The sequence below is a fragment of the Papaver somniferum genome, chromosome 11, assembly GCF_003573695.1.
Source record: "Papaver somniferum cultivar HN1 chromosome 11, ASM357369v1, whole genome shotgun sequence".
Classification (NCBI taxonomy): domain Eukaryota; kingdom Viridiplantae; phylum Streptophyta; class Magnoliopsida; order Ranunculales; family Papaveraceae; genus Papaver; species Papaver somniferum.
Genome location: NC_039368.1, coordinates 19309313 through 19322772, shown reverse-complemented (window position 1 = coordinate 19322772; position 13460 = coordinate 19309313). Strand labels below are relative to the sequence as shown.

Here is a 13460-nt window from a genome sequence, read left to right as displayed (position 1 = left end):
TCTCTATACCTTGGTAAATATTTTTATAGAAGCCGAATTCAGAATAATAATAGACAGAAACTTAGAAAACATAACACAAAGTAGTAATTCGAAGAAATATATCTTCTTTAGATTATGAACAAGAAAACGATTTCAAATTCTCTCTTTGCTACGCTCACAATCTCTCTAAACAGTAGTTAACCCTAAAACATTTACTAAAACTTGCCTTTGAAAATAACACATGTATTTTTCCACAAGCTTTCTCTAGGTCTGTGCCTAGTTAACAACATAACCTCCTTATTTATAGACTTTCATCGTACTCAAGGTCTTCTATTAGGAATCTATTTCCTAAACTAAGAGTGTTGCCTAAAACAAAACTCTTCCTAACTAGGAATTCTGCGCAAATAAAGTTTCCTCCCTAATTTAGGATTCTTCACTCAACTTAGCTTTAGGTTTACTAAGTTCCTAAGAGGAGTAGGGATACACCTGTATCATGGGTCTCCCTTTTAAGAACTTGGACTCCTGTGAAAGTTAAAAATGAAGGTTAGGGAACTCAAGAGTCCCTTTTTCCTTGTTAAACCACTTGGCCTTGCTGGACCTTTACATCTAATAATAAAAGCTTCTTTGTATCCTTGTCGTCTTTTGGTCATACTTCGCTCCAATAAACATTATTTCTTGAGTGGTTCCTCTCTATCAAACCATAAGTCTTATAATAGAGGTAAGATCATGTTGTCGTCACCGTCATTATCTAGTAATGGTGGTTTAAACAACTTCAAGTATTCGGAATTTATAAACGAGTATATTCCTAGATAAGGCGAAAGACATTGTCACCAATCTGATCGGGAATACAAAACGGTCCATATCTTGATGGATTCAACTTCTTACCTTCCCCCCTTCAGTCATTCCTTACATGATTTTAACCATACAAAATTATCGATATTGAAATTACAAGGCACAAGATGCTTGTCATGTTTTTCTTTGTATTTGGCTTGTGACTTCCTTAATTGTGCTTCAACAGTCGCATGAATCTGAGATATCCTTTCCAAGAACTTATGTGCCTTTTATCGATCACTTCCTTCATTTCTCCCTATTGAGGTGTCACTAGAAAATACTATACCAAAAGGGCTAGGTGGTAAGTAACCATAACACGTCCTGAAAGGATATTTCCCCGAAGAACTGCGAACTGCTCTATTAAAAGCAAACTGTAGATATGGTAAACTCTCATCCCAAGTTTTAGGATGCTTTGAATTACATCCCTTTAACATGTGAACCATAGTCCTGGTGACCACTTATGTTTGCCCTATGTTTTTCGATGAAAAGTTGTACTCTTCTTCAACCTAGTGTCCATTATCTTCCATAAAGAATCCCAAAAATGATTAAGGAATCGACTATCCCTATCAGAAATAATCGAAGTAGGTCAACCAAAATGCTTCCACACATGCCCAAAGAAAATCTTTGCTATACCGGATCCCGTTACCATCTTGGTACGTACATGGAATTAATGCAATCATCTTGTTGAATGGTCGACCACAACGAACAAATAATCGTAAACAGACTTGGTCTTCGGTAATCCTCCAAGAAAATCCATAAAAATACTCTCCCAAGGCCTTGATGGTACTGGTAATGGTAGATATAACCCATGTTTCCTTTTGGAAGGTTTAGATGTGCTGCACAACTTACACCCTCTAACCAACTTAGCCACATCATCTTGTATATTTGGCCAAATGACTGACAAAGGTTAAGAAGAGTTTTATTCATCCCAAAGTGTCCAGCAACTCGGGATGTGTATGTTTATCTCAAACATTGTAAACGATCTTCATCTTATGGAATGCAAAGTAATTGACCCTTGTATAATAATCCATCCCGGAGTTCAAACTCGCCCTTTCAAACCACTCTTTACACATTCTAACACTTTCTAGAAATCTTTGCTAGATGCGTATGAATCTTCATACTCTTGAGGAACAATCGGCTGAATTCTCATGGCCACCATTAATGCTCGGACTGGTGGACGAGACAATATATCTTCCAACTTATTTGATACTCCTTTTTTGTACTTAATGAGAATGTTGAAAGTCATCAAGTAAGACATCCACTTCATGTGTCGGCCTTGTTGTTGTTTCTTCTGTGCGTGTAGATACTCCAGCGGTTTGTGATCTGAATGTACCACTACTTTTTACCTAAGGAATACACTCGCCAATACTTGATACATTGATATAAAACATAAAATTCTTTGTCATAAGGTGCATAGTTCTTAATAGCACATGTGAATAATTCTAAATGGTACTGGTTAGAGCATTGCTCGGTCGAACTTGCAAGCGTTGCTATCTCAAGCATGTTTGTCAATGTTAGTGACCAAAACTATAAGTCTTAATTTCTAGTCTACTATAGCTAAGGTCTCGGACTAGGATAGAAAGTGTAGTTGAGCTCAAGAACTCCATGGAAATCATTATACAAGATGAAAGACTACTCAAGGAACTGGTGGATATTCATCGACTAAAAGGTATGTGGAGACTTAAACTTATATATCACTCAAAAGTCTATTTATCTCCTATCTTGAGATAAAAGTCGTTTTGTTATATAGACTTAGATTATACACATTTGGAATTTCGAGCCGAGTTTATCTCGCCTATCTATTTCTCGAAATATGTGTTGGTAAGATTTCGCTTTAGCCAAGTTCATCTTTACCTAGTGATGAAAGTCATGTTATGTTTCAATCACTTTGAAAATTGCTCTGACGAAAATTGGTTTGTGAATAACAACTATATAACATCCTCTGAGAATGTTTCAATGATTGAAATTAGAGTTTAGATTATATAACCACTGGAGGATATAAACATTGTTGTGGAAACACATATATGTATAAGTCCTTATTCCTTGAACCGAAGTTTGCGAACTTTGTTGATCAAGCGAATTGGAGTAGTGCGTGAGCTAAGTCCGCGAACTCAGTCCGTGAACCCAGCCGAGAATTTTTGCTGGAGTTTGTAAACTCCATCCAGGAACTTAAGTCCGCGAACCCAGTCCGAGAACTTGAGTAGGTTATATCTAAAAGCGATGTTTGTGAACTTATTCATATTAACTAAGGAACGCAATTGCAAACCGTGGATATATAGTTCATGAACCGATTCAAGTGAATCACATCATTTTTGCTTCAATTGTGTCGTGTGTAACACGTAAGATTTCCTTGCAATTGAACAACTCTCTAACTAGTTTATTTGAGTCATTTGAACTAGTTATGGTGAAGAAGAATATGGTTGATATGAAAGTGATCATATGGCTAACCATTTGGTTAACTATTGTTGAACCAAATAATGTACAAGTTTGGGTACGGTTACACAACCCTAGAAACGTGCATTTCATTTGTGTATAACAAGATATGTTTTCGATCTAACGGTTGATAAATATTAGCTTGAATCTAACCAGAATTTCATCAAATGGTGAATATTGAATTCTTTGTTACCAAGCTAACATTGATTGCAAACCCTGGTTTGAAAGACTATATAAGGGAGAACTCTAGCAACTGGGAAACCTAATCCCTACACATTTTGTGTGATACTAGTTGTGCTAAGATAGAGTCGATTCTCCTTTAACCTTTGGTTTCTTCTTCTAAACTAGGTTAAGGACTTAAAGACTTCATTGGGATTGTGAGGCCAGACCGATACTACTTTCTTGTAGTTGTGTGATCTGATCTTGATGTTTCTATCGTACGAGTACAATTTTAATAATTGGATTGAGATTTCTATCATCGATAGGCAAGATAAAAAGTAATCACAAACATCTTCGTCTCATCGTTTGTGATTCCATAATATCTTTTTTCGTTGCGTCGATTAAAACTATTGTGAGGTGATTGATAATACTAGGTTGTTCTTCGGGAATATAAGTCCAGGTTATCAATTGGTTCTTGTTCACCTTGATTTATCAAAATACGGAACAAAACTCGTAGGTATATTCATGGGAGACGGATTTATCTATTACTGTAGACTTTTCTGTGTGATACAAATTTTTTTATTAAAGTCTTCGACTTTGGGTCGTAGCAACTCTTAGTTGTGGGTAAGATCATCTAAGGGAATCAAGTGTGTAGCATCTTGCTGGGATCAGAGACGTAGGATCATAACTGTATCTTGGATCAGTGTGAGATTGATTGGGGTTCAACTACAGTCCATACAGAAGTTAGTTTGGAGTAGGCTAGTGTCTTTAGCGGGTTAATACAATCTGTGTTCAATCTGGACTAGGTCCCGGGGTTTTTCTGCATTTGCGGTTTCTTCGTCAACAAAATTCTGGTGTCTGTGTTATTTCTATTTCCGCATTATATTGTTTATTTTTATAATTGAAATATCACAGGTTGTGCGTTAGGATCAATCAATTAGAATATCCAATCTTTGGTTGTTGATTTAAATTGATTGACACTTGGATATTGGTCTTTGGTACCATCCAAGTTATCTCTCTTTGTTAAAAACTCGCAGATTTCTATTTGCTTGAGTATAGATCAAATCGAGATATTGAGATATAAAACTCTTTGATGTACTTTTATCTAGATTGAGTTTGACTGTCTAGTTTATTTTCTCGAAAGTATATTGGAGTTTTTCCATACAGATTGCTAAGAGAAATATTGGGTGTGGTTGTTAGACCCCCGCTTTTTCAATTGGTATCAGAGCAGGAAAACACATTAAAGACCTCATAAGTCTGTGTTTGTAGTGATCTGATTATGGGAGAGTCTATCTCTAATAACGTACCAGGTCAGAAATTACCAGATGTTTTTCAAAGCTTGGATTCACATGAGAGAACTATCACATCTATGTCAATAGCTAAACATTCTCTTAATGTAAAAACTGTTCAAAACTGGGAAACACTCCTATAAGAACAGTTGGATGAACTTTCTGATGAAGGTGATTCAGATATTGATAGAGAGGTTGATGAGGAAGTCTCAGAGTATGTTAAGGTTTTGAAATCGTTGCAAAACAAGAAGATTAAGAATTTTCATGTCACACCTCTTCTGACTCCTCTCTGTCGAAAAAACAAGCAATTGATAAGATGTTACGCAGGTGTTTATGTTTCGAATCGTTCTAACGAATCGATCCTCAAGGATTCTGAGGAAAACCTACATATTAAGTCACTTGAATGTGATAATCTTTATCAAAAGATTAACTCTCAACAAGTTAGTTTTAATGACAGAGAAAGCGCTTTTCTCGCTCGAGAAAAACGTCTTGAGGCTGATTTAGCTCCTGCTCTTGATAAAATCAAGATGTTGGAAGATGACTTGAAAAAGTTCAATATTAGTTCAAGCAAGTTAACCACTATGCTAGGAGCAAGTAAAAATCATCGTGATACACGAGGATTTGGCTTTAAGGGAATAGATGCTCCAAGTATTAGCAAAGAGGTAAAAATTTTCAAGGCTAGTGATCCTTCTCAACAAAATGTTTCCACTGATGGCAAAAGGGAAATACCTTTACCGGCAGTTAAGGTTCAAAAGATCAAAGTATATCAACCTCCAAAGTCAGCACACATGGATCGAGGTAAGAACATTCCTTATGTTTGCCACTATTGCGGAAATAAAGGTCACCTGGAAAGGAGATGTCGTTTCCGTATAAGGAATGAGAAACTTCATGATGTTCTTGTTTGGGCATCACAAGAAGTTGTGAAACCAAGATCATATGTTAAGACTAATCCCCTTAACGTTATAGGTTGTAACTGTCCAACCTTTAGGCAAAGGAATCGGTGCTGTGATAAGCCTAGATTTTCCTATAAGCGTCATACGAATACTTTTCACAATCGTAATGGTTATCAAAAGGATAACTTTGTAAAGACGAATACAAGATCCGATGCTCCAAATTGGAGAAAGACTAACTTGCAAAAGAATAGTCAATCCAATTCTCTTTCAAGAAATCTTGAAGAGAGTAATGGGAAGTGATAGACGCATTTATGTGTCTAATATATCTCAATTGTATATAGTGTTAGTGCTCGATTCTATACTTATTTGGTTATTTTATTTATTTGTAGGTGTTTTTGGAGAAATAAGCTTTTACGGCGAAATTGGCTAAAAAAGTGGTTTTTGCGCTCGTGGGAGAAAACTACTATACAGACTCTCACATTGGATAAGGGGTAACCTAATTACTAAGGGGTGACCCATTTCCAGGCATCTGCTAAAAGGAGACCGGGACTGGTTAGGGGGGCATCCTTCTCAAATTCAAATATTGACGTTTTGGCGGGAAAAGAAATGTTTCACGAACAGTTTTTAGGATTCGATTGTTGGAAGATTTCTAAAGAGACTCAATCGCCAAACTCGACTGGTATGGACTCTAATAGACTAAACAGGCCTGTTACAAGTGATTAGACCCAGCCAATTGGGCTGGACAAGTCGGAAGAATCAACCAAAGTTCAACAGGACACGAACTCTCTGTTTAGGGTTCAAATATTTTTGAGAGATTTGTGGAAGACTTCTACGCGTGGAAAAGGAATATATATCCTCTGGAATTACTATACGCTCAACTGGAGAGATTTTAGGAAGGTTTGTACTGCTGAATATTGCGTAAGAGAGTTTGGCAGAGAAATAAACACGGAACTTGATGTGGAGATAAACGAAAATATTGGGGAAGATTTAGTCGACTTATTGTGTATATAAAGGCTGTTTAAAGTCTTAGGAAGGGTTATCAAGAGTTTGGGGTCGAGAGAATCGGAGCAGAGGCTGGGAGAGACGAAGAACAAGAGCAGAAGAAAAGTTCTCTGCTGCTGCTCGAGGAGGAGGAAGAAGATGAAGAACAGACGCTTCTGAAGCGTCGTTCTTCAACAGTGCCAGCTACAGAAGATAAGTGTCGCTCCTTTGCTGCAGTTTTGTTCTATCGTTTTTTTTTGGACGTGTTTTGTGAGTCTCAGAACCACTATTTTATAACTTTTGACTCTTTTAATCACACTTTGAACTTTGAATTAATATTTTGTGTGTGTGATTGATATGAATAGCTAAACCCCAATGCTGGGATGATGGAGGAAGCCATATTTTACACATATAAAAATTATATTTAATTCTTTTATGACTTCTTGCGTTTTTATTAAATGTTTTATGATTTTTCTTAATTGATTGTCATTTCTTTTGATGGTTTATGCTTGGTCTTAGTACTTTTGATATGCCATGCTTACGATTTACAGTTAATCTTCTAAAAATCTACCTTGGCAAGAATTAGAGTCCCTATTTTTATGTGAGCTATAATTGTTTTGGAAATTAATATATTAATTATATGAATGATTATGGTGGAATCCTGAGTCCTAGTGTCTCTTGATCCCGTGACAATTTTTGTACATATATTTTTAAATCTTTCAAGTCCGAGCATCGAACTCTTATTTACCGCACGAAAAATATTACAACAGGAAGAAGGTTCCGGTTGTTCCTAAACACACTTAGAAGTGGGTTCCAAAGAAATTCAATGATGCTTTGAGTGTGAAAAAGAATGATCTCCCAGAAAATTCCATGACTATGGAGAAGGCAGTATCCATGATGTTGGAACATAAAGAGTTCTTTGGAAAGATGGATTTGGATGTGAAAGGTTCTAAAAGCGATCTCTTTCATGATAATCCAAAAGTCACTTGTGGTGATCAACATATTTTTCATCTCAACACAACTTTAGTGTGTTGAAAGTGCATCCTCACCAAGGAATACCCTGCTATGTATACGGTGAAGGGAGCACGAAAATTGGGGCGCACATATTATGTTCGGTAAGACTGTAGAATTAAACTGGATTCTTCTAAAAAGGTATGTATATAAACTTGAGAAATATTTGTGTTTTTATTTTCTTAGAGAACTTATAATGATCCACGTACCTTTCTTATCTTTCATTTCTATCTAACTTGATCTGTGTTTAAGGTTCTTAAATGTTTAGGTTTGGAAATAATAGTTCGGGATGTTTGGACTACATGTACACTTACCAGGTATGCACCAAATCATATAAAATCAAAATCCAGGGGTTTAAGTACGCATACCCATTTGCATACCGCTCCAGGATACGAAAATCCGTTTGCATACTTGACGACGATATTCGGTAAATTTGTTTTGGCCATAACTTCTTCGTCCGAGCTCAGAATGACCTCATTCTTTTTTAATTCTCTTCCTCTTTGAATTCTCCTCAAAATGGTGATGATAAATCTTAAATTTGAATGAGTTGAGGTTGGTATTTATCCCGTATCTTGTTTTTGAGTAATTTGCTCCGTTTCGTTGCATTTGTTCTACTTCTGTTGGACTTGGGCACTTGGATTCTTGGATTAATTCTCTTATACGCTCATTTGTAGTTTTTACAAGAATGAGTTGGTGAATCACAAAGAAGGAAGTTCAAGAATAGTCAGTAGTATGCATTACTATGGATTCTTGCAAGGTCTTTAATGACTTTGTATGTTCTTCTTTGTTAAGAAAATCTTTTTATACGCATTTGGTAACCACTCTTGGTGTAAATCCGTGCGAAAAAGATTGATTCTACCTTCAAAGGGCAGAGATTGTTTTTACAATATTAATCTTTATGGTTTTATATATTGCAATTTGTTATGGGATATGTGTGTTTGCGTCCGTGAACTATGATTGTCCCATACCTTGTCAAAAGTAAAGTCTTTCATAAGTCGATATTCATGTATTGATAAAAGAATGAATAGACTTTTGACAAATACAAAAGTTAATCCTATTATGTCAATTATTGATGGAAGATAGGTTAAAATATTTTGTTTACAAGGATTATGTCTATTGTATGTCATTGTGCGAATAGTGATGGAAAATAGAATAAATCCTTTTGTATTCCGCAGTATTGATCTTCCCTGATCCATATTTTATGTATTACTGTGAGGCTCCGTAAGTTTTCTTATGTTGAGCATTATTGACTGAGTTGATTATTTTCTTATGATTAGCTTAGTTATTGCTCCATAGATTCTCTTATGTCGAGCATGATCAATTATTCATCACTTTTTGTGGTTAATTTGGTTGTATATTTCTGATTAGATTAATTATGGGTTCTCTTGTGATTAATCTAATTGAGTATGTTTGGATTCAAATTCATATTCGTATGTGATTTATTATGTCCAAAGAAATCCTTTTTTTTTTTTTTTGAAATTAAGGTCGCTCTTGTTGTTCTTTCGGGAATGACATCAAATGGGGGAGAGTTCTTAATTGAACTTGTGCTTAATTGCCAAATCTTTGTGGAGAGTGCGGCTGTGGAATATTATAGGGGTTATCTTGTATCTTTATAGACTCCTTGATGAATGCATTTAGCTTCGGCTTTATGATTACATCTAAATAAGATGATATATGCTTTCTTTTGGTCATGAAATGTCTCTTTTGGAAATTTCATTAGGATCCCGTTCTTGTACCTTTGCCAATTTTATTGACAAAAAGGGGGAGAATTAATATGTAGTTCACACTACAAATACATATGGTTTTCGGATCATTATGTAAGGGGGAGTGGTTTCCATGTAAGATGGAGTATTGACTAAGGGGGAGTGACATATCACCATAGTATTGTTGTTAAAGTTGTGATACAATTGAACTTTGACGCTGTGTAATGATACTATGACACGTATAACAATAATTGAGAACTCTTATTTTCTCATTGTTATTGCTACGGATTTTCAACAATGATGATGCTAAACTTACAACCTTTGGGATCATTGGAGTACTTGGCAGTGACGAAGATTTCGAGTAATGTTGAAGATTAGGCATGTGGAATAGGAGCTACAAAAGTTTATTTATATATTTTTTGTATTCCATATGTATTGATAGTTTTGTCACTAAAATTGACAAAGGGGGAGATTGTTAGAGCATTGCTCGGTCGAACTCGCATGCGTTGCTATCTCAAGCATGTTTGTCAATGTTAGTGATCAAAACTATAAGTCTTGATTTCTAGTCTTCTATAGCTAAGGTCTCGAACTAGGATAGAAAGTGTAGTTGAGCTCAAGAACTCCATGGAAATCATCATACAAGACGAAGGATGATCGCTTATCAGCCCGTCAAAAATAATTCACTTTCTCACTCAACTAGATATAAATATAGTACGTGATTTTCAGTTTCTAAGGTAACCAAGGGGGGATTTTTGTTGTTTTAACAAAGTAACAAAATAAAATAAAGCAAAGCAAATAATTGGAATAATCAATAGAGAGAGGATATTGGTTATGGGATAGTATCATTCACAAACATGTATTTTCATCAATGACTAGAATTGATATTTTAATCTCGCAATTATCAAAAGTCCTAGGATATCTTGATCGCAAGTATATCCCGTTTATTCCCCGATTTTATCACAAACAACATTAAAAGATGCTATTGTGAAATGTACCTAGAAAGCAACCTAAAGTGTAAAAGCACAATTAAGTTTAACTCCCTAAGTGCACTAAGTTCTATGAAATAAGACTAATCAATGCAAACAAACGTGTAAAAGCACTAATTCATTTTAACAAAGGTTATGATTCATATGCAACTAAAAAGATGTATCACTACAAGTAATAACCACAAGATGCTACTAGAAATCAGAGATAACAACTTTTACGTATTGAAAACTCTAATATAGCTATAGAGATGAAAACAAATCCGATTGATTTCGGACTCAACCAAACTAGCATTCAAATCATATGATAATAAAAACCATGAATCATAAACGATAGAACTGAGACAAAACTAATTCATAGAATCAAATAACATGTTTAAAGAAATCAACTTTATCCCATAACCAATAATTATATTTAGCTACTCATATTAACGGAGTTCATCATCAACATAATATTAAAGTAAACAAGATAAAAAATAATCAAAGCAAACCCTAATCGCCGCTATCTCCCCCATATAGAAAATAACTTAACCGGAAATTCGTGTCAAAAGTGGTCACCGGCTTGCTGACGTCATCACCGGAATCCGGTCACTGTTGTCGGAATCCAGTAGCCGGACAATGTCTCCAGTCACCTGAGTCATTGGAAACTGGCACCAGGCAAGTGTATACTTCCATCTACTCAACTCTACTTCTCTACAGTTCATACATTCGCATAAGTACCATCTAAACCAAATCCCATTCTTGCCGAAACATACCCAAAAGCGTAGCTCCAAACTCATATACCCGGCCGCCAAACCTTACATCCGACTCATACCCCCTTCATGATTCACTGAAACTTTACAATCCCTATTCTCGGTTCCAATATCCGGCAACCCGTGCTAGTACCATCATCTCGCCATTTGTGCTCTGTTTTCGCACAGTTTCTGCAACTTCAAAACTTCCCCACAGCACATCAATTCATGTTGCAGCAACTGTCTCTACATATGGCATGCAACACCACAAGCATTTCACTTTGCAGCTCGCCAACACCAAGTACACTGCCGCAACCATTCCATTTGTTCACTACATCCATTTCAAGCCATGGCACAACCCATTTACAACTTCTTGTTCACTGCAGCATCTCCATCTCAGTCAGGCCACCTGCAATCACTTAACTCAGCTGCAAGCAGCTAAATTCTTCACAACCAATGCACCTGCAACTGCTCATACATTCAGCTTCATTGTCTTGCCTAGCCATTGTGCTAACAGCTCACCCATTGCAGCTCCAGCACTCTACAGTTCAAATCTCAGCCACAACAAACATCTCCACTTTCACTTGCTACCCTTCAGCTCAAGAAACAAAACCACCTGCAGTAGATACATCCATCTCCAGCTACAACTAATTTGCAATTTCATCATGACCACCACCAATCCCACAGACCCATTAGCTCAATCGATAACAACATCCCTTGTCTGCAATCTCAACTTTCACGGAAATTCCAACATAGCAAACCCACCTTCAGAAACAACCAACAGAGCAATTCTATCTCAGTCACAGTAACAACCCTCAGTTCAGAAGCTCCTTCTCGGTACAAGCTTTAATCAAACTACTATTACCAACCTCAGCTGCTGCTCCAATTTCTCTTAAACCCATTGCAGTAGCAAGAATTCTGCACTCAACCAACAGCTTCTTGATCACCAGTTCCTGTTTCATATCACCACTTCCCCGAACTGCAGCTTAGCCATTTGCCGTTGCAACATGCCTGCAATATCTCAATCTTAGCAACAACCATTAGAACTGCAACCTCCAATTCCTTGCTCAGCTTCCTTGCATATCTTCTCAGCTCAATGATCTCTTAAGCTTCCTTGTTCATAACAAACTCAAAAACCCCATCTCACTGTCTTCTAGGCCAACTGGACTCAAGAAATTCATCATAATCCCATTATTCTACACATGAAACAGCATCAACACAAATCCATCTTCACATTCAACAAACCCATACTTCAATTTGTGGAAAATTTACCATTTGATTCATCTTCTCGCTTCAAATCACAGCAACAACTTCAACTAATTCCATATCTCCTCTATGGATTATTTCGAGCATCAATTCTTCTCTTACTCTGCTGGAACTTCAAATCTGAGTTAAACCCACTCCTGATTCGTTCTAACTCATTAATTCTTCAACTGAGTTCTCGATTGAGAATTCAAACTCAGCAGAACCCTAACTCCATTAACCAACAGCAACAGTAGCAGCTGTAATATTTCTTCATCTCGTGTTCTTGAATGCAACAGATTCAAAACCCCCATCAGTTTCTTCATCGATTCTCTGATTTCTGCATCTCAAACTCTCGGACAATAGCCAGTATCGCCTCCCTTTTCTCTGTCGAATTCAGGTAACATAATGAAAAGAGAAAATAAACACTTCTCTGAATTCTAGGGCTTCTGTAGCCTAGTTAGCAATTCGGGATTCGGCAAACATACGGAACGGGTACGAGTATTATATGGTTTTGTAAAATCCAGATTCGGTCCAAAATTCGGTCAACGGGACGTGATTCGTCAGTAATTCGGAACTGCATACGTACGTGTATAATTTGATTTATAAATGTGAGTTCGACTCTGAAAATTCGGTATCTATATATAACAAATAATTTGTATTTATAAGGTCATAGACCAATTTTTATGCATATGTGTGAGTTATTTAAAGAAAAAATAAACTTAATATGATGATATTAATAATATATACAACATTAGTTATCCAAGAGGACGTCGTATGGTGGTTTAGATGCTTGGTTAGTGAGTTTGAGATCTCTCTCACCTTCACCTTCAAATCTCTTCAGTCGTTTTTGTTTCATAAAAATTACAACACGTCTAATATTTGGTCGTGTATGCTCGGGAGGCAGTAAAGCCCAAAAATTGGAGTCTTTGAAAAGTAAAAGCTAAAGAATATATGGCGAAGTAAGCGGACGTATCATTCGGGATACGTAAAATTCGTGAACGATTCGCGAATAATCCGGGAATGTCACATAATACGCGATTTGGGTTCGGAGTTGCAAACGTACGCGAATAAGACGGTAAAATTCGTGATACGGAAAAATTCGCGAATGATTCGCGAATCATTCGCGAACTTACTAACTAGGTTATGTAGGAAGAAACTTTGATACATCCACCCTGGTGAAATAGATAAGGGATGTTCGGATTTCATTTGGCCTGTCAGACGA

General features: G+C 36.5%; 1 pseudogene; it reads right to left on the bottom strand.

Moving 5' to 3' along the window:
* LOC113324199 overlaps positions 1 to 11499 on the bottom strand; it is a 33162-nt pseudogene extending 21663 nt beyond the window's left edge.
* Positions 11500 to 13460: the final 1961 nt, after the last annotated feature.